This window comes from Ascaphus truei, chromosome 5, assembly GCF_040206685.1.
Source record: "Ascaphus truei isolate aAscTru1 chromosome 5, aAscTru1.hap1, whole genome shotgun sequence".
Lineage (NCBI taxonomy): Eukaryota > Metazoa > Chordata > Amphibia > Anura > Ascaphidae > Ascaphus > Ascaphus truei.
In genome coordinates, this window is record NC_134487.1 from 176288131 (window position 1) to 176307538 (window position 19408).

Here is a 19408-nt window from a genome sequence, read left to right on the forward strand (position 1 = left end):
AGTGGATAAATCCACTTCTAAAATGATACGGCGCAAGATTGAATGAAACTCTGAAATAAAACAAAACATATATTAGCACAAGTATGCATATGAAGTTAGGTATAATTCGAAGGGCATAATAGAATCCGACCACCAAATTGAAGACCAAGCACAGGACAGACATAGCCCAAAAACAGGGATCAATGTATTATCAGGAATAATAAAAATTATTTATCAGGAATGATAAAAATTAATACAGACACCAAACGTCTATTTCTTCATTAAGTCCTGTCGGGACAAGAGTGGCTAGTTTCTGTATCCAGAATGTTTCTTGGATAGAGAGGTCCTTGACCCTGTCACCTCCTCTCCTGTTACATGGAAGATGTTTGATACCCTTATAAGTTAATGAAGAGGGATCTCTAGCATGATGAGTTGAGAAATGACGACTTAAACTATGTTTCATGAGTGCATTTTTAATATTCCTAACGTGTTCTTGTATACGAATTTTGAGACAGCGTTTCGTGCTTCCTACATATTGCAGACCGCACTAACATTCAATTAGGTATACTACATGAGTAGTGTTACAGTTGATGAACTCTGCAACTTCATACGTAACATCACTATTACTTGATTTAAAGGTTTTTTTTTTATCTTTATGGAGTTTGTAGATAGATCAATGTCCACATGCATAATTCCCAAGAGGTTTGGTGTTAAGCCAGGGAGACTTATGGATCATGGACTGGGCCCTGCCAATGTCGCTTGGGGCCAACATGTCCTTCAAGTTCCTTTCTTTTCTATATATAAAGCTTGGACTTGATGTAACATGACCCTTAAGTATAGGGTCAGTACAGAGGATACCCCAGTGTTTCTTTATTACTCCGTTGATTTGTCTATTCAAGGAATTAATTTGTGATAAATTAAACATCTGCTCTTCCCTTTTTTGACTCCCATTTCTTTTTGTTATTTTTGTTGCGAGGTACTAGCATACTTGTCCGATCCATCTTCCTCACCCTCTCCAGATCATTTTGAAGTTGTTTATAACAGTATCCCCTTTCTCTAAACCTCTGAAGTAGAAAGTCAGCTTCTTGTTTAAAGTCATTGCTATTACTGCAATTCCTTTTGACTCTCATAAATTGACCTCCAGGTATGTTTTTAATCCACAATTGTTTGTGGTTACTGAAGGCCAATAAAAGGTTATTGGTGTCAACTTTTTTAAAAAAGGTTCTAGAACTTACACCTCCTTCCTCTGTTGCAGATAGCTTGAGGTCTAGGAAATCAACAGTGTTAATATCAGTTTTATGTGCAAACACCAAATTAAGATCATTTTTGTTGATGTACTCCAAGAAGCTATTCACTGATTCCTCATCTCCCTCCCACACACAGAGAATATCGTCTATGTATCGACGCCGCACTATTATGTTGGAACTGAATGGGTTGTTCGTCCAAATACATAGAGATTCCCAGTTCCCCATGTACAGGTTTGCGAAACTGGGAGCAAATCGAGTGCCCATTGCAGTTCCGCAAACCTGCAAGAAGAACTGGGACAGGAATAGAAAATAGTTGTGGGTCAATACATATTCGATTGATGGAAGAATAAACAGTCTGTTAAGTTCAAAGAGTGTGGGATCGTCTCTCAAATAGTGATCAACCACTTCCAATCCTTTCACATGTGGAATATGTGTGTACAGCGCTTGTACATAACACGTTATCAATCTATTGTTTCCAAGGAAATTCTGCAAACAGATTTAAGACAGAAGATGAATCCCTTAAATATGAGGGGAGTTGCCCTACATACTTCTGTAGAAAATAATCCACATATTGAGAAAGATTAGCAGTCAATGACAGAATCCCCGATACTATGGGTCTTCCGGGGGGATTGATCAGGGATTTATGCATCTTCGGTAGATGATAAAATACCGGTATTCTTGGTGAACATGAATATAAGAATGCATATTCTTTTTGTGTTATAACTTTCTTGGAAAGAGCATCATCAAGGAGAGTTCTCAGGGATTTTAGAAAATAATTTGTTGGGTCCTTTGATACTTTCTTACAAAAAAGAGGGTCACAGAAAAGCCGGTGTGCCTCTTTTTCATAGTCAGTGCGGTCTTGTAGGACCACACCACCACCCTTATCAGCCTGCCTGATGATTAGATTGGGGTTCTCCTTTAAAAATCTAAGGGCTAAATTTTCATCTTTTCTCAGATTAGGCTTGAAATCACCAGGTTTAGATTCACTGACCATCATATTAAAGTCATGATTAACCACGTTGAAAAAAGTTTCAACATGGTGACCTTTTTTTAGAGATAATCAGGAACAGACATGTATCCCCAGAGAAAAAGAAGGAACTGTCAGAGGAAAGCACACAAATAACCCCCAGCGACAGGGTAAGAAAAAGATCTCTACCCGAAGAAAGCAGAGAGGAGGATCCAGGATCCAAACGAAGAGACTATTAAAGAAACTAGCGTTACCCACTGATAAATGGATCTTTAATTTATCATCGGTCATATTGACAGATGATCAAAAAAGGGTATTGAGTAAAGGACTGACATTTTCTAGGTCCTGTGGAGCTATCTCGTTTCAGCTCTTTAATACATAAATTCATAAGTAACATCACGCTAGAGACATTTTCTGAAATTAGATAAGGAATCAATATCTGAGGTTACAGAGACTGCAAGTGAAGCAATTCAAGAACTATTACAAGTAGAGGATCCGCCATGTCAACATACACCATTTAGGGCCCAATCGAAATTCTACCCAATTCAGTCTAAAGGTCACCATATTGAAACTTTTTTTAACGTGGTTAATCATGACTTTAATATGATGGTCAGTGAATCTAAACCTGGTGATTTCAAGCATAATCTGTGTTACGGAAAATGTAGCCCTTAGATTTTTAAAGGAGAACCCCAATCTAATCATCAGGCAGGCTGATAAGGGTGGGGGTGTGGTCCTACAAGACCGCACTGACTATGAAAAAGAGGCAAACCGGCTTTTGTGTGACCCTCTTTTTTATAAGAAAGTATCAAAGGACCCAACAAATGATTTTCTAAATTCCCTGAGAACTCTCCTTGATGATGCTCTTTCCAAGAAAGTTATAACACAAAAAGAATATGCATTCTTATATTCATGTTCACCAAGAATACCGGTATTTTATCATCTACGAAGATGCATAAATCCCTGACCAATCCTCCCGGAAGACCCATAGTATGGGGGATTCTGTCATTGACTGCTAATCTTTCTCAATATGTGGATAATTTTCTACAGAAGTATGTAGGGCAACTCCCCTCATATTTAAGGGATTCATCTTCTGTCTTAAATCTGTTTGCAGAATTTCCTTGGAAACAATCATATAGATGGATAACATGTGATGTACAAGCGCTGTACACACATATTCCACATGTGAAAGGATTGGAAGAGGTTGATCACTATTTGAGTGACGATCCCACACTCTGTGCATTTAACAGACTGTTTATTCCTCCGTCAATCGAATATGTATTGACCCACAACTATTTTCTATTCCTGTCCCAGTTCTTCTTGCAGGTTTGCGGAACTGCAATGGGCACTCGATTTGCTCCCAGTTTCGCAAACCTGTACATGGGGATCTGGGAATCTCTATGTATTTGGACGAACAGCCCATTCAGTTCCAACATAATAGTGTGGCGTCGATACATAGACGATATTCTCTGTGTGTGGGAGGGAGATGAGGAATCAGTGAATAGCTTCTTGGAATACATCAACAAAAATGATCTTAATTTGGTGTTTGCACATAAAACAGATATTAACACTGTTGATTTCCTAGACCTCAAGCTATCTGCAACAGGGGAAGGAGGTGTAAGTTCTAGAACCTTTTTTTAAAAAGTTGACACCAATAACCTTTTATTGGCCTCCAGTAACCACAAACAATCGTGATTTAAAAACATACCTGGAGGTCAATTTATGAGAGTCAAAAGGAATTGCAGTCATAGCAATGACTTTGAACAACAAGATGACTTTCTACTTCAGAGGTTTAGAGAAAGGGGATACTGTTATAAACAACTTCAAAATGATCTGGAGAGGGTGAGGAAGATGGATCGGACAAGTATGCTAGTACATCGCAACAAAAATAACAAAAATAAATGGGAGTCAAAAAAGGGAAGAGCAGATGTTTCATTTATCACAAATTATAGGCTAAAGCAGTAAAATTCATGGCATTATTGAAATTCCTGCCCTCTGGTTGGTTAAAATTCCGTATTCTGGATCCAGGGTCATGTCTGGAGGTATGAATGAACCCAGCTAGCTTCAACTCAGCCCTCATTCCAAAACACAACAAGTCCTGTATATTTTCTTCACTTTATTTAGGGAAAGCGGCATTAATGACAGGCACTTGTGGATGAGATGTATGTGATGGAATAATGTCTCTCTGTGGGTGCTTTGTAGTAAGGGCAGGTGAAAAGGATAAGGCCCTGCCACTAGAGCAATTACAGAAGGTACTCACTCAGCCAGTGTTGAAGGTGGAAAATGAAGTGTGAGTGTATTCTGGGTAACAAGATAGCCTGGGGACAGACCATCTGTAGACAAGGCAGAGGGGGAGAAAGCAGACTAGCCCATTCTGAGAGAAAGGCTGAGGTTGCTGTAGCAACTCACTGGCATAATGCAGAGACAGGGATTGCAACACTGTGTCTATCACACAGGCACTGTACAGTATGTGTGCACAGAGCAAAACACATGCAGCTGGAAATGAGAAACTGACAGGCAGAAACTGCAAAGGAAAGGGGGGGTGGGGGTGAAACAGAAATGTGATTCTTGTTCCATGACATTCCGGGCATAATCCAACCAGTAATGCCTAGAATTTTACCTGCTTGTAAAGTGTTGATTTCAATGTGATTATTTCCAGCCAATCAGTTTTCAGAACAGCTGAACCCGGGCAGGGGATTGATCTAAAAGTAGGAACAGCTCTGAGACAGGGCAGGGGATTGGTTAAGAAGTATCAGCCATGGGTTGACTCCTCCCCCTTGCTCTGTGAACTGAGCAAATTCAGTTGAATGGGTGGGGGAGAGAGAGAGTCTGCAAAGCAAGTGAGTGTCTGTCTGCAGTTTGTTTCTGGCTGTAGTTTCTGTGTGTGTGTGTGTCAGCAGCAGCAGTGTTTATCAATGTAGCAGCAGCTGTGTGTGTGTGTGCTGTGCTGTTGTGTTGTATGTGTGTGTGTAGCAGCAGTTTGTGTGTATATAGAGGTGCTGTGTTGTGTGTAGAGGTGTTGTGTGTAGAGGTGCTGTGTTGTGTTTAGAGGTGCTGTGTTGTGTGTGTGTAGAGGTGCTGTGTTGTGTGTGTAAAGGTGCTGTGTTGTGAGTGTAGAGGTGCTGTGTTGTGTGTGTAGAGCTCCAGTGTGTGTATATATGTGTGCTTATGTGTGTAGAGTTGCTGTGTGTGTAGAGGTGCTGTGTTGTGTGTTGCGTGTGTGTGTAGCAGCAATTTGCGTGTGTGTAGATCTGCTGTGTTGTGTGTTGCGCTGCTGTGTTGTGTGTGTGTGTTGTGTGTGTGTACACAGAGGGGGCGGCAGTGTGTGGATAAAGATATCTGCAGTGTAAGAGTATATAGAGGTGGTTTCATGTATTTACCATTTTATTTTAATTAAAAAATGTATATAACTATACAAAAGTGTCTATTATTTATGAAAAAAGTCTACATTTAGCCTATAATAGTAATAATCCCCTCTGAACAGGGCATTACTGGCCAATAATGCCCTGGCTGGGTTAAAGTCTCTCGGCTTCGCCTCGGGCCTTCAACTCTTCCAGCCAGGGCATTATTGGCCAGTAATGCCCTGTTCTGAGGGGATTATTACTTAATTATAATTCCTTGAATAGACAAATCGAAGGAGTAATAAAGAAACACTGGGGTATCCTCTGTACTGACCCTATACTTAAGGGTCATGTTACATCAAGTCCAAGCTTTATATATAGAAAAGCAAGGAACTTGAAAGAGATGTTGGCCCCAAGCGACATTGGCAGGGCCCAGTCCATGATCCATAAGTCTCCCTGGCTTAACACCAAACCTCTTGGGAATTATGCATGTGGACATTGATCTATCTACAAACTCCATAAAGATAAAAAAAAAACCTTTAAATCAAGTAATAGTGATGTTACGTATGAAGTTGCAGAGTTCATCAACTGTAACACTATTCATGTAATATACCTAATTGAATGTTAGTGCGGTCTGCAATATGTAGGAAGCACGAAACGCTGTCTCAAAATTCGTATACAAGAACACGTTAGGAATATTAAAAATGCACTCATGAAACATAGTTTAAGTCGTCATTTCTCAACTCATCATGCTAGAGATCCCTCTTCATTAACTTATAAGGGTATCAAACATCTTCCATGTAACAGTAGAGGAGGTGACAGGGTCAAGGACCTCTCTATCCAAGAAACATTCTGGATACAGAAACTAGCCACTCTTGTCCCGCCAGGACTTAATGAAGAAATAGACGTTTGGTGTCTGTATTAATTTTTATTATATCCACCTATATATTCTTAATGTGTTTAATATTAATTTTTTGTTCTACTATTATCTAATATTTGATTAAATGATTTTATGTGTATGTAATGTGTAATATATTGATAGGTGCAATTATATGAATTTTCTATATTGAGTGACTGCAGCAGTAAGCATGCTTAGTCTCTTAGGAACTCATAACCATGATTATGCAATCAGGTGTGTGGCTGCACAGATTGAGGCTGTGACTGGACGGGTGCGGCCTCTGATGCAGCCAATCAATTACTTGTAAAGGGGTTAAATACTCCAGTCTTTCAGTGTAAAATAATCCCTGAAGAAGTGGCAGCTTGCTACAAAACGCGTAGGATTAACTATCCAACCTACATTCCGATTCCCAAACCGCGACACCATCTGCTCCCGGCTGTTGACGTCACTAAACATCGCCACGGATCATCTGGCGCCAGTGTACCGAGCGCGGAAGCAGCAGACAACGGGCTGGACTGTGAGCTCTACTCCATTCATATCAGATTTGCTGACGAGTGGAGAATTTGCCTACTGACGAGACGATACACAAAGGAGGAAGCCTGTAATCACCCTGGGAAGGGTCACCTACCTGCGGACATCCTTCTGTGATGCAGAAGCCCTCGATTGTGTTCACCAGTGTATGCAGAGTGAGAGACTGCTCCAGCTGTATCCTGGCATCTGGTAAACTCATGTCTGAGTACATGAAATGCTCGTATTTTCTAATCTGATGTACGCAGATATATTACCTGTTGTATTCTTTTAATATATTTTGAACTTACTTCACTATCTGCGTTGTGTGCTGTTATTTTTGTTTTTCACTGTATCTAGGGGTGCCGCATCACTCCATTTTCTACAGCAGCAGACGCATATCCAATGCCCTCTAAGGTTGTGTTTATTTTCATATTCAGGTGTTAACACGGTGGGATTGAGACACTATATTCATTACTCATCACTCCAGATGATTATTCACTATTAGCACACTTTGTTCTTTGTTTTGGTTTTTTGACCTGAAGATTATGGGCATCAGAAGCTCAGCGTGGGACAGTCAGTGAGGGAGACCTGCAGCTGGGGGAGAACAAGGCCCAGCAGCAACAAGAGGGCCAGCCGCAGCAACCGGGCCCTAGACACTTGTCTCGGCTCTACCCCCATGTCGGAGGCCCTGCCACTCAGGATCCAGCTGGAAAACGCAGAGTTATAGTGTGGCAAGTGTGCTCTCAATAAAAGTTTTAAAAGCTGAATATATGCTGGATGTGCAAATGAAACCCTCCACACTGACGTCACGGTTGAAGGGAGTGTCCCAAAGGCATCAGTATGCTACAATTAAAGGATTAAGCTCTGATGAGCTTGCAAACATCCACAGCCTCTCTCTTCTGTGCTAATCGGCAGATCAGGTCACTGGCAGCTGACACGCAATGCCGTAATCCAAGCTGACTTCCACAGGGGTGACAGTAAATAAACCAAACAAATCAGTGTGTTTCCAAGAGTGCAGAACTGCAGAAAACGTCCTGACGCATTTCGTCACACTTGCTTTCCAAACTTTTATTGAGAGCACACCTGCCCCAGTATACCTCTGCATTTTCCAGCTGGACCTCGAGTGGTAACCTTATTACCTAGATTCCTTAAAAAAATTGTACTTTGTGAGTGTTTTTAATCTTGACTCTGAATCCATCACTTTTTAATTTTAAATTAATTTGTGCTATGAAGCATGTGCTTCTTTTTTTTTGCATTCTAGATCTCTCTGGAACACATACTTTCCACCTGAAACAGCTACATCTCCAATTTTGAAAGCCCCACAAGTTGGTTACATAAACTTTATATTGGCTAATTGAACATTTGTATTTTTTTACTTATTCTACACGTTTTTATCATTTATCAGCGTACTATTATATGCTCTGTAATATTATCTTATTGATATACAGGCATACCCCTTTTTAAGGACACTCACTTTAAGTACATTCGCGAGTAAGGACATATCGCCCAATAGGCAAACGGCAGCTCGCGCATGCGCCTGTCAGCACGTTTTGAACAGCAATACCGGCTCCCTACCTGTACCGAAGCTGTGCGCAAGCGGGGAGACTATAGAGCCTGTTACAAATGCGTTATTTACATCAGTTATGCACGTATATGACGATTGCAGTACAGTACATGCATTAATAAGTGGAAAAAAGTTAGTGCTTCACTTTAAGTACATTTTCACTTTACATACATGCTCTGGACATGCTCTGGACCGCATTGCGTACGTTAATGCGGGGTATGCCTGTATTGTCATTTGTGTACCCACTATATCATAGATTTTTAATATATACACACTTAATCAAGTGACATATATTTAAGTGTATCTAGCCCAGCACTATATATTAATCAACATTCACACATGATTAGGTGAGCACCGTAGCACTGATTTTTACACACACACACACACACACATACACACACACACACACACACACACACACACACACACACACACACACACACACACACCTTTTATTGCACCAACATATAGTTAATAGGAAGCTCTTGAGTCTCACAAAGTCATTCACCAGGTATGCATTTCCGAAGAAGATCCCTGTGAAGTAGGAAAGCTTGTAACTTATCAACTATCTCTCCCTCCTCCGATAGAGGGTCACAGTTCATATCCAAGTTCTGGTGCTCCTTCTGCCAGCAACTAGGAATAGCACTACATTTTTCTTCAGGGTATCATCCCCAAACCAACGGCCAGACCGAGCAAACCAATCAGTCCCTGGAACAATATATCCAGTGTTTCTTTTGTGATACTCAGGAAGACTGGTCTGAGCTCCTTCCCTGGGCCGAGTTCACCCATAACAATTTGCGCAACGAATCCACCACAGAGTCGCCCTTCTTCATTAATTATAGATTTCACCCATTACTTCTACCCATTTCCACTTCCGGGGTACTAGCAGCAGACGACAGAATCAATAGTCTTCAAAAGCTGTGGAGAAGGATTCAAGAGAACCTCAAGACAGCAACTACCAGACAAAAGGCGCAGGCGGATCGTCACCGAAGAAAGATCCAAGAGTTTAAACCAGTAGGCAAGGTGTGGTTGTCATCCAAAAACATCAAACTCAAGGTCCCTACGCTGAAACTGGCACCTAGATGCCGGTTAACCTGAATTCTCATTCTTCCGACTCGTCTTCGCCTCCTCCTCCTTGCCTCGTACAAGGTCAACAGGAGTACGAGGTACAATCTATCCTGGATTCCAGGTCCTCCAGAGGATCAGGATAGAAGAGAGGTTTCGGCGCAACTGCGCATGCCTGAGTCAGTGAAGCTCCCGGATGTTCTTCAATCAACTTTATTGTACCAATAACACACAAGGGCTACACCGCAATCTCCCCCTCTACGCGTTTCACCCTCACAGATAGGGCTTCGTCTCGGACAGTTGCGCCGAAACCTCTCTTCTATCCAGATACTCCAGACGGCGGCACGCAGGAGCAGACGAGGTGAGCGGGTCCCAGACCGGAGATGCAGTTGAGGTAAGATTCAACATCCCCCTGCACCGGTCAACTCTGTGGCCACGCTGAGCTCCCTCGTACACTGCCCCAGTGTCTGAGACACCTAAGGTGACTTGCCCAAATACACAGAGGCGCAGGACAGACCTTTGGCTATTGGATCCTCCAGAGGATCAACCCAGTACCTGGTGAACTGGAAGGGCTTCGGACCCGAAGAAAGGTCTTGGATTCCTCATCATTGCCCCCATGCACCCAGACTCCTCCGTCTCTTCCATCAGAGATTCCCTGACAGGCCTTCCTGGGGACGCCTGGAGGTCGCTCCTGAAGGGGGGGGGGGGGGTACAGTGAGGATCCGTCATCCGCACCCATCCTGGCACGCTCCCGGCTTACCCAGACCCGTGATCAGGTGTCCTGCCTCTGCTGCCTCCTGCAGCACATCTCGCAGACGATTCATTACCAGCGTACCTTCTAAGGGTGTGCGCGGAGCTCACTTGGCACTAAATGCTTTCCCCGCCTACAGGCTTCGCTCGTGCAGTGTCGTCACCATCACGCAGCGCGTACCTACTATGCGCGGCACCCACGCAGAGTCTCCTCCATTCCGCTGTGTAATAGGATTCACCTATCTTGTCTCCATCAGTCAATCAAAGCCATGCATACTAGGGAGTATGCTTCCTCCTCATTGGTCTGTTCTTCTTATATATGCTCAGCCTGCCCTTTGGCACATTGGCTGAGCATAACCTTGTTTATGTGCGCTGTGTTAAATGCAGTCCTGCCTCCTGTCTGAGCCTTGCCTGTCTTGTTCGGTGTTGCCTGACGTTGCTTGTTCTTTGGATTCCGCACTTCTCCGCTCCTGAACCGGCTTACCAACGACGATCCATATCTCTTTGCTCCTGACCCCGGCTTACCCACAACGATCCTCACCTCTCCAATCCCGACCTTGGCTAAAGCACCTGCAACGATCCGTACCTCTCCAACCCAGACTTCGGCAAGTATCACTGACCATCCTAACCTCTCCTACCCGGACCTGGCTACCTCGACCTGTCTACACTCTAGACGCACCCTCGCGACTGTGGGTTGGTGTTTATCAAATCCCCACTTCGACCTTGCAGTCACATCTTGTTTGTGGTGAGCGCATCATTACAGCAGCATAATGCGGCCATGCACTTCACTCCCCCTGGTGGAATCTCTGTTAACCCTGCTTGCAGGTTGAAGAGATCTCCATATCTGTCTTGTGCGGATATCTTGCAACACTCCTCCAGAAGGATGGGATGGATGGCTAGACTATCCAGAGGCAGTTGGCCGGATTCTTGCAGGTAGGCCCTGATCACTGCCCACTACATCGATGTTGGTTCCCAGTATGATTGGAGAACTTGGATGCTCTCGGGGCTCAGGGCATACCAGCACCTCCACATCCATAGTGTGCGATTTGCCTGTGTTCAGCTGAAGTATCTCCAGTCGAACCTTCACTACCCCGTCGATGGGGTAATCCTCACTGTTGAGTCCCCTTAGTTTCATGTGCTCCACCGACTGAAAGGGTCAGTGTTCGAGATGTCAGTTGTAGAATTCTCTGTACACATTGGTCACTTGTGACCCGGTATCCAACAACGCCGATGAATAGAGTATGAACGCGTATGATAGTGACGGGTCCCACCCGACTGTAAGTGTCCAATGGTGGGGTTCCATCGTTGGGGCTTGGCTCGGGAGGGGTTTCAGCAGGTGTGGCAGGTGTTTCGGCCGTCTGAACCCCGCAGATCATTATGTTAGGCTGGGAATTTCTAGTGGGAAAGTTTTTTTCTGGGTAAGTCCGTGATAGGTGACTCTTCTGGCCACAGTGGTAACAGACAACATTACTGAGGTCCCCTTTGGTCCTATAGGCAGGGGATGCTCTCCCGGGTGTCCTGGACGGGGCTGTCAGCGACATAGGAATAAGGATCCTCTTTAGTGCTGTAGGACTCTTTGACCTTCGGAGTGTAAGGGATCGGGGGACACGCGCGTCTCAGCGGGTCCCCATCACCTCTGCTACCAGTACGCCTGCCAGTTCCGGTCCCCATCGGCTCCTTACCCCTTCTTCTCGGGCGCCATGCCGCTCCTCCGCGGCACACGCCACATCCCTTCACACGCGGCCGGGGCGCGCGCACGGCAATCTTACAGAGTGCGCGCGCCCCCCATCGGCTGCAGGCGATTTCCATTACTCACCTATCTGACTCCCTCCCTGCACACCTAGACCTATCCCTGGGCTTACTCAGACAGGCCTCCGCTCCACCCCTTGCTACCATTGGTCCTCCAGCACTTATAACCCCAGTCTGCCCTCTCCTTCCTTGCTCTGCATAGTTCTTCTGTGACTCCTGTTGTGCAGTTGTCTATGCCAAGCTCTGTTCTCTGTTACAGCTCTTGTTCCTGTCCCTGCCCCTGTTGGATACCTTTGGATTTGATCTCGGCTCTTGTTTGACTACGTGTACCTCGCTACCCCTGGACTCGGCTTTGGACCTCACTACGATGCTATCTCCTGCCCCTGACCCACGGCTCTTGGATATTAACCCTCGGACTTCTGGTACCCCGGACGCAGCAAGTATCTCGTTAACCCTTTCTCACCAGGCCCGGCAACGCATCTTACCACACTCCGGGCACGCCCTCACTGCTGTGGGTGCGTGTTATACCCTTACCCACCTCAGTACTGGGGACTGGCCAGGTCTGCGGGCATACAGGCATTACATTATGCAGAGCCCAACAAATGCAGACCCCCTTGAGGTGGGCCAATGTGTCACTATGGATCACTGGCAATTTTTAAGCGACCAAGTCACGGCCGTGGCGCAAGAACTTTCTAAACTCTCCCTGCGGGAATCTCCAGCTGCACTGTCCCCTCCTGCCCCAGTACCTATGGGCAACTCTGAGCCACGTATTCCACCTCCCAAATGGTATGCTGGAGACCCCCTTACTTGCCGGGGAAACATTGAACCAATGTGACGTCCAGTTCGAGATGTCCCCATCTCGGTTTCCCTCAGGTCGTTCTAAAGTGGCCTATGTCTATGCCCTGCTCACGGGCGACGCTCTCGCTGGGGCTTCTCCCCTCTGGGAGCACAGACCTGACTTAACACAAGACTATTTTCAAAGCGTCAGGGGAGTTCGTCTCGAAGTCATAAAAAATAGAAAAAACATATCATAGTGCAAAAATGTTTAAACAGTGAAAAAAGTGAAGTTTCTTCCAAAATGACTACTCACATTTTAAGCAATCAATTTAGACAGTCATCCAACTTAAGGGGTGGATGCGCCCTATGTGTGAACAGCAGCCACCAATCACAACCTCCAAGGGAGAAAAAAGAGAGAGACCATATAGTGTAGAGGTAATACAATTATATTGTCAAAACATGATTCAAGGCTTACACGTCATACGGTCGATGTGGGCACTCATAGGTAGCAGTTGGCGGATAGCCCAGCGGCTCGCGATTCCTCTGGGTATCTGGTCACCTCTGCTCCCTCTGGAGACACTCGTATTCACACCGGAGCTTTCGTCCCTTCACTTCCGGCACGCCGAGGGACTCGCAGGCTCCCGCTGCGTCACTTCCGGTGCGCCTAGGACTTCCGGATCGGATGGTAACAGTGAATTGCAAGTGCCTCCCTTCTCGTGGCTGTTAGACTGGAACACACAAGACTATCCCAGATTTCGGCGAGCGTTCCAGCAGGTCTTTGACATGCCAGCGCGTAGGGAGACTGCCGCTTCTTCCTTGTTCCATCTCTCCAAGGGTCGCAGGTCGGCTGCAAGATACGCGGTGGAGTTCTGCACCATCACTGCAGAGACTCAGTGGAATGACGAAGCTCTCGCCGCGGCATACTGGCAGGGTTTGTCCGAATCCCTCAAGGACGATCTCGCAGCTCATGTTCGCCCCTCATCTCTAGAGAATCTCATTGCCCTCAGCATCCGGATGGACCAGCGCATTCAAGAGCGACGCCACGAGCACCAGCGTCCCTGTTTTATGTCACCCATGCCTATTTCTCCTAGGTCTCCTCCCTTGGCTCTTCCTGCGTTGGACGTTCCCGAACCGATGCAAATCGGTAGCCAACAGCTTCGGACCGCTTAGAGAACACGCCGCTGAAATGAGGGTCTCTGCTACTACTGCGGCTCCCCGGAACACCAACTACGTCACTGTCGACTGAAACCGGGAAACGAGAACGCCCAGTAAAGGTAGAGGGGCTTTTACTGGGTACCATTTCTCCTTGCCCCTCTTCCCCCAAACAGCTACCGAAGAGAATCTTTCTCCCCATAACTCTTGAGGGTCCCAATGTTCGGGTAGAGGTTGAAGCCTTCATCGACTCCGGGTCTGGTGGTAACTTCTTGGATCACGACTATGCCTGCAACAACAAAATCTTGTTAGTCAAGAAGAAGTCACCCATCGGCCTTGAGGCTATCGACGGTCGACCGCTCCAACCAACCTTCATTATTTGGGAATCTGTTCCTCTCACCCTGTCCACTGCGGATGGTCACACTGAAGTCATCATCTTTGATGTTTTCCACTCCCCTACTGTCCAGGTCATTTTGGGATTGCCGTGGCTTCAGCTTCACAACCCGCGTGTTGATTGGATACCGATCCAGTGGGTGCCTACCTTGGAGAAGACGGTCACTCCTCCCGTTACCGTGCTCGCAGGTCTCGACACTTCTTCACCTTCTCTCTCTACCCTGCCGGAGGTGTACCATGACTTTTTGGATGTCTTTAACAAGACATAGGCTGAAGTCCTACCGCCTCATCGTTCGTACGACTGCCCCATTGAATTAATTCCTGGTACCACACTCCCCAAGTCTAAGTTGTATCCCTTATCTGTGCCCGAGACCGAGGCTATGGCGACCTACATCCAGGAGAATCTTAAGAAAGGGTTTATTCGGAATTCCACCTCTCCCGCCGGGGCAGGTTTCTTCTTCGTGAAAAAGAAGGATGGCTGCCTAAGACCCTGTATCGACTTTCGTGGGCTTAACAAAATTACAGTTAAAAACCGGTACCATCTTCCTCTAATTTCGGAACTCTTTGACCGGCTCCAAGGAGCCTCTATATTTTCCAAACTCGACCTTAGAGGAGTTTACAATCTAATCCGAATACGAGAAAGTGACGAATGGAAAACTGCATTTAACACACGTTAAGGTCATTATGAATATCTAGTGAAGCCGTTTGGCCTCTGCAATGCCCCAGCCGTCTTCTAAGAATATGTGAATGATATCTTCCTGGACATTTTGGGTATTTTCGTCATAGTATAGCTAGATGATATCCTCATTTTCTCCAAGAGCCTGGAAGAGCACATTCGTCACACCAAAGTGGTTCTCACTCGGCTACGTGCAAATAGCGGTGGTGACGTCATACACAGTGACGCACGTCTGTGATGACGGACCTCCGGGGTGCTGCTCCAGGACACCACGAGAACGCTCCTAGGAGACTTATAGAGACACAAGGTCTGATTTATTACCATCTTGCTTGCCGAGTGATGCTTACCTTATAACAACTGGGGTGCTCTCTTATGGTTGGTTGGGTATTTATACCCTGTTCTCTGTGGATGTTTTGTTTTTCATTTATTTGATCCATTTTTTGATCGTTTTGTATGTGGTGTTCTTCATTTTTCACCACATTATATTTGTAATAGTTTGTTGATGTGTATGTGTTTTTAACATAAATAATTGTGCACTAATTCCGGTTTTCTGATTCTCTTTTCCATGCGCTCTTATTTTTGTGTTTATATATACCTAGATGATATCCGCATTTTCTCCAAGAGCCTGGAAGAGCACATTCGTCACACCAAAGTGGTTCTCACTCAGCTACGTGCAAATAGCCTCTACGCGAAGATGGAGAAATGTCTCTTCCACCAATCATCCACAGCCTTCCTTGGCTATATAATCTCCGATAAAGGTTTCACCATGGATCCTGAGAAATTGAAGGCTGTTCTGGATTGGCTGTTGCCAAATTCCCTTAAAGCCGTTCAGCGTTTTCTTGGGTTTTCTAACTACTATCGAAAATTCATCCGTAATTTGTCCACTATCGCTCTACCCATTACTGCTCTTACCAAAAAAGGGGCTGATCCGACAATATGATCCTCTGAGGCCATCAAAGCCTTCGAGTTTCTCAAAAGAGCGTTCGTCTCCGCCCCCATCCTCCGGCACCCGGATACATCCCTTCCTTTCACCCTAGAGGTTGACGCTTCTGATGTGGGGGCTGGGGCAGTACTCTCGCATAATCTTCTCCCCAAGAAAGACCCTACCCGTGTGGATTCTTTTCTAGGAAATTCTCTCAGGCTGAGAGAAATTATGATGTCGGGAACCGTGAACTTTTGGCTATCAAGTTAGCTTTGCAAGAATGGAGACATCTTCTCAAGGGTACCAAAGAGCCAGTAGCTATTCTCACCTATCACAAAAACTTACTATATATTGAGGGGGCTCGTCGTCTGGGATCTCGTCAAGCACGTTGGGCACTTTTCTTCTCTCGTTTCAATTACACGATTTCCTATATTCCGGGTACCAAGAATATCAAGGCCGATGCTCTTTCTCGCCAATTTTCTACGGAGGAAGGATCTAACAAATCTTCGGAGACTATTCTTCCCGCAAAGTATATTATTTCTGCCAATACTTTTGATATCCTGGATGAGATCAATAAAGCCCAGGCCTATATCCCTAGGAGATTTAAGGTGCCAGAAGGACGTCTGTACGCTGCTCCACGTTTTTGCCACAAGATCTTAGAGTGGGGGCATTCTTCCAGATCTGCTGGTCATCCAGGCTTCAAGAGGACAGTGGATCTTATTAAACGGACCTTTTGGTGGCCTAAAATGAACAAAGACATTTTTGATTTCACCAGAGCTTGTCCAGTCTGTGCTCAGAGCAAGTCCGCCCAACATAAACCTTCCGGTCTTCTCCTGCCTCTGCCTAGCATATTTCCATGGACTTTATTGTGGAACTCCCAACTTCTAAGGGGATGAATACGATCCTTGTAGTTGTGGACAGATTTTCCAAGCACACACACTTTATACCCCTCAAGGGTCTCCCCAATTCAGCTACTTTGGCTGACATTTTTTCTCAAGTAATTTTCAGGCTACACGGAGTGCCACTCTCCATTGTCTCGGACGGGGTACTCAATTCATCTCTAAGTTTTGGTGAGCTTTCTCTCAGAGACTTGACATTTCCCTCCTTTTCTCCTCGGGTTACCACCCGCAGACCAACGGTCAGACGGAGAGAATGAATCAGACCTTGGAGCAGTATCTCAGATGCTTTGTGTCAGAATCTCAAGACAACTAGGTGGACCTATTACCCTGGGCAGAGTTCGCTATTAATTCGCTGAAGAATAAGTCCATGCAAGAGTCGCCCTTCTTCATTAATTATGGGTTCCATCCCAGCAGTCTTCCCCTCTCCTCCCTCCCCTCTGGTGTACCTGCAGCAGATTCTCAGGTGTCTAGTTTACAAACCTCGTGGAAGAAGATTCAAAAAGACTTACAAGGGGCAGTCCAAAAAAAAAAAACTCAAGCAGATCGGCGATGTCAAGTGGGGCCAGAATACAAACCCGGAGACAGAGTTTGGCTTTCTTCAAAAAATATCAAGCTTAAAACTCCTTCCCAGAAGCTGGCTCCCAGATTCTTGGGTCCCTTCAAGGTCCTTGAACGGATCAATCCTGTAGCGTACCGACTCTCGCTACCTCCCACCATGAAGATACCCTCTGTGTTCCACGTGTCCCTCTTGAAACCTTTCGTTCAAAATGTACATTTTCCGGACCGTCCTCGGAGACCCAGTCCCGTCGTAATACAAGGGCAACAGGAATTTGAGGTCCATTCCATTCTCGATTCACGTTTTTCCAGGGGCAGACTGCAGTTCCTCGTTCATATCCCTGTCATCATATTCATGCTCCAGCTCTTCTTAAACAATTTCGTCGGAAATTTCCTCACAAACCCGGAGGGGGGGGGGTACTGTAAGGGATCGGGTGACACGCGCCTCTCAGCGGGTCCCCGTCACCTCTGCTACCAGTACGCCTGCCAGTTCTGGTCCCCCTCCCCGTCGGCTCCTTACCCCTTCTTCTCGGGCGCCATGCCGCTCCTCCGCGGCGCACGCCACATCCCTTCACACACGTCCGGAGCGCGCGCACGGCAATCTTACAGAATGCGCGCGCACCCGATCCTCTTGGCCGTCCTCCCGTGCCACTGGCTCCGCCCCCCATCGGATGCAGGCGATTTCCATTACTCACCTATCTGACTCCTTCCCTGCACACCTGGACCTATCCCTGGGCTTACTCAGACAGGCCTCCGCTCCACCCCTTGCTACCATTGGTCCTCCAGCACTTATAACCCCAGTCTGCCCTCTCCTTCCTTGCATAGTTCTTCTGTGACTCCTGTTGTGCAGTTGTCTATGCCAAGCTCTGTTCTCAGTTACAGATCTTGTTCCTGTCCCTGCCCCTGTTGGATACCTTTGGATTTGATCTCGACTCTTGTTTGACTACGTGTACCTCGCTACCCCTGGACTCGGCTTTGGAACTCACTACGCTGCTATCTCCTGCCCCTGACCCACGGCTCTTGGATATTAACCCTCGGACTTCTGGTACCCCGGACGCAGAAGTATCTCGTTAACCCTTTCTCACCAGGCCCGGCAACGCATCTTACCACACTCCGGGCACGCCCTCACTGCTGTGGGTGCGTTATACCCTTACCCACCTCAGTACTGGGGACTGGCCAGGTCTGTGGGCATACAGGCATTACACGGAGCTGACACCCCCTTGGCTTCACCTTTGAGGGGTTCTTTGATCTTTTTAGGGGCATCGAAGTGTAGCTGAACTTCGTGCTTTCTGACATGCCGAATCAAGTCCATGTAACTAGGGGGTACGGTGGTGGCAGGAGCAGCCCGCATCAGAAGGGCTACTGGGTGGGAAGGTAGTGATTCCTTCAGCAGTTGTTTGAACCGGTACTGGTCCACCACTGCGGCTGAAATGATTTTTTTAGAGAGCAGTGTCCACAGGGATAGTTGGATCCTGCGAACGAATGTGGACAATTCTTCTCCCTCCTATTGGCGGAAAGTCTTGAACTGAGCCAGGAGCTCGTCCTCGTCATCTTCGCTGGTGTAAGATTGGGTTAAGAGTTCCACTAACTCTTGAGCGGTAACGTCTCCCTCGGTGTCCCGGTGCATCCTTACCGGTTGAGCGGCCGGGGGTCAGAGGCATTTGACCAGCCTCTGTCGCTTGATGGCATCCAAGCAAGAACACTTGTCTATCACGTGAAGAGCCTGCTCGCTCCAGGTCTCGAACCCTTCTTCTCCTAAAGGCGTGGGCACTATCCCTGAGAAAGCCTTGAGCTTCCTGTAATTCTACAACTGTGAGGACATAGTTAGGGCCTCCACTAGTTGGGGTAGGGTCACTCGCAGTGCGGAACCACCACTTGATAAGTGACCATCATTTCCAGCCCTTGGACTAGGGGTGAGCGGCTTTGTGGGACTCCCAGCAGAGCTTTAGGCCCCTTGCGCAGCGCTT